The following is a 3,601-nucleotide window of genomic DNA, read 5'->3' on the forward strand; positions in this document are numbered from 1 at the left end:
TGTTGTTTATTTACTACACACCAGATATGTTAAGAGTTTTATATGCACATTCTCATTCACTCCTCCCCTCAAACTTATAAGGTAGGTACTATTATTATTCTCATTTTCCTGATAATAAAACTGAGACCCGAGAAAGTTATATAAATTGCCAAAGCCCCCTAAGCCATAGCTGAATGGATCAAGATTGGACAGCTGACCTGAGGTGGATCACTCAGATTCTCTCTCCAAGAAATTTGGAATTGTATTTGAGAGACAGGTAGTCTCTGCTGGTCACTCAAAATGAAGACATAAACTAGGCAGCTGTGGGATGGTTATTAATGGTATACACATAGCAGAAAAGCCATTCTGTAGGTGTAGAGAGAAGGAATTAGGCAGATGGAGAAAGAAACAGAAAAATGTGCCCTTGGAGAAAGAGTGTGAGCAAAGGACTGGCTCTCTGGATTCCCTGGTTGTACTTCTTGCCTCTATTAGTTAAGACTCCAGGAAATAAGTGATAGAAATATAACTTCTATTGGCTTAAATGAAAAGGAATCCACAGACACTAAAAATAACAGCTTCAGCCATAGCTGGATCCGATGTTCAGTGTTGTCAGGAACCCGTCTCTATTTCTTGGATCTACTTCCTTCTGCGTTGGCGTCAGCTTCAGGCAGGCTCTTTCTTCAAGATAGAAATATGGCTGCTGGAGGCCCCACACATAGATTCTTACACTTTCATGCCAGGCAGAGAGTCTAGAAGTTCCAAGGAAGGTCTCACCATTGAGCCACTGGTTGGATTGGGTCACATTCCCAAATCTAAGGCTATTACTGTGTTTGAGGAGATGGAATGCTTGATTGGCCAGATGTGATTCAGGGGTTGGGATTGATTCCACCTGAATCACATGAACTGAGAGCAGGGAAAGGTGGCTCCCCAAAGGACAACCATAGTGCTATCATCAGAGAAAGGAGGACTGGCCATAGGACAATAAATACCACGGGTGTTTATACACGCTGTTCTATTCTTATAAAACATTTCTTTCCTTTTCTTTGGCTGGCTTACAATGGTTTTGAGGAGGATTCTGTTATTTGTAACTTAAAGCAGGCTTGATTGACAGAGCTAGATTTCTACCATATGCTTTCAGCTGTCTTGCCCTACAATCTGGCACCATTCTCCCAGCCACAGCCCCAATGACCTGTCGTACCTGCCTTTATACCTAATTATAGTCACAGCTAAAGACTGCTATATTCTTTCTGTTCATACCAGCGTGGTGCAGACCAGCATCATGGAGGCTTGGTGGAGAGGGAAGAGCCTCACAATTGAAAGAGCTTGGGTTCTTGAGCCACCACTTACAGGACGACCTAGCAATCAGAAATACACACATTGGGCTAAATGTACACAAGAAGGAATCTGTTGTGTTAAGCTTCTGAGATGTGAGAGTTGATATATTTCAGCAGGTACTATAACCTTAACTAACACAAAAATAAAGGAGGGGCCGGGTGTAGTGGCTCACGCTTGTAATCCCAGCACTTTGGGAGGCCAAGGTCAGGAGTTCAAGACTAGCCTGGCCAACACAGTGAAACCTGTCTCTACTAAAAATACAAAAATTAGCTGGGCATGGTGGTGGGTGCCTGTAATCCCAGCTACTCAGGAGGCTGAGGCAGGAGAATTGCTTGAACCCGGGAGGTGGAGGTTGCAGTGAGCTGAGATCGCGCCACTGCACTCCAGCCTGGGAGACAGACCTAGACTCAGTCTTGAAAAAAATAAATAAAATAAAGTAAAATAAAATAAAATAAAGAAGGGCTTCAAAAGCCAGTTTAAGGAGTTTCAACTTGATTTTCATGGATAGTTAGCTTTACCAATCAGGGATCTTAGTTGCAAGCAACAGAAACCAACTCTGGATTACATAAGCAAGAAGGGAATTAATTGAAAGTACATTTGAATCCCAGCACTTTGGGAGGAGGGTGAGGCGGGCAGATCACTTGAGGTCAGGAGTTCGACACAAGCCTGGCCAACATGGTGAAACCCCATCTCTACTAAAAATACAGAAATTAGCCAGGCATGGTAGTGGGCACCTGTAATCCCAGCTACTTGGGAGGCTGAGGCAGGAGAATTGCTTGAAACCTGGGAGGCAGAGGCTGCAGTGAGCTGAGATTGTGCCACTGCACTCCAGTCTGGCCAACAGAGCAAGACTCTGTCTCAAAACAACAACTAAAAAGAAAGTACATAAGTACATTGGGTAGCTCACTGAGTTGCCACCAAGAGTAGGGAACCAGGCTTAGAAAATGGGCAGGAACAAAGGGAAGGTGAACAGCCAGAACCACAGGTAAAAACCAACCTCAGAACTAGACTGTTGAGGATACTGCCACTCTCACTGCTGCACACTGGATATTCTGGTTTAGATGGCCTACACACTGCATACCTCTGTCACTTCCACGCCTAGAAATTGGGTCAACACCCAATTTGGGTGTTGGACTGCTCCTCTGTGTTTGTTTCTTTTCATCATCAACTCCAGATTCAAAATCCCAAGAGGATGCAGCAGCTTGGCCAAACCAAGGGCAAGTATTCAGGCTCTGATTGCCAGAGGGTCTGACAAAGAGAGCATCTCTGGGCTTTTCAGCTCCTGTGTTGGAGGAGGCCACCTTTGCCTTCCATCAGGAGTCGGACAGTGAGGCATTTCCTGAACTTGGAAGGATGTCAACCAAACCACCACTCCAAAGCAAGGAAAACTCAAATCAACAGCAACAAAACCAAAAACAACTACCGTTATTACTACTAGTGAAATAAATGTCCACTCCAGGGACTGCTGAAGAGTTTTAAGCTGGAAAGTAATGTTGTCAAATACACTTTAGAAAGATTCTTTTGTTGGCAAACTATTGATTGGATTGGAAGAAGGCCAGGCTGTAAGGAGGAAAATAAATGAGGAGAGCCGCATTGGTCATCACCTGGGAGCTTGTTAGAACTGCACAGTGTGGGTCCCCACCCCGACCTGGTTTAAGGCAGCATATTTCCAATTTTAAGGTGCATATGAATCACCCCCAGAAAACTTGATAAAACATAAATTCTGATTCAGTATGTCTGGGAAAGAGCCTGCAACTTTGAATTTCTAATAAGTTATCAGTTAATGTCAATGCTACTGGCCCATGGATCACATTTTAAGGAGCAAGGATCTAGGTGAGACAGGAGAAGGGCTTGACCTAGGTTAGGGGGCCATGGGATGGAGAGATTTCAGATTCTAGTGTTACTAAGGAAGTGGAATCAACAAGACTTAGGTGATTGTTCCAACGTGATCTGATTTGCGAGAAGTCAAGGATGCCTTCTAGGCATCTGGTTTGGGTAAGTAGATGGCAGAGTTTGGGGGATATTTTTTTCTTTTTGCTGATCTATATTTCTGATAAAGAATCAACATTTACTTGTACACTAAAGAAAGGAGATGCAAAAGAAATCAATGACACTGCAAGGAGCTCAGGTGAGTAAAGGGATGTTTCAAAATATGATAAACATTTTAACTTTTGGTGAACAAAACACACCATTTTAATGTAGTTTCTTGGATGTACTTCACACCAACTGTGAGGGGGACTGGAATTGCCACTAACTATTGCATGGCTAGAATCCAACTTTATTACCA

Source organism: Pan paniscus, chromosome 2 (assembly GCF_029289425.2).
Source record: "Pan paniscus chromosome 2, NHGRI_mPanPan1-v2.0_pri, whole genome shotgun sequence".
NCBI lineage: Eukaryota > Metazoa > Chordata > Mammalia > Primates > Hominidae > Pan > Pan paniscus.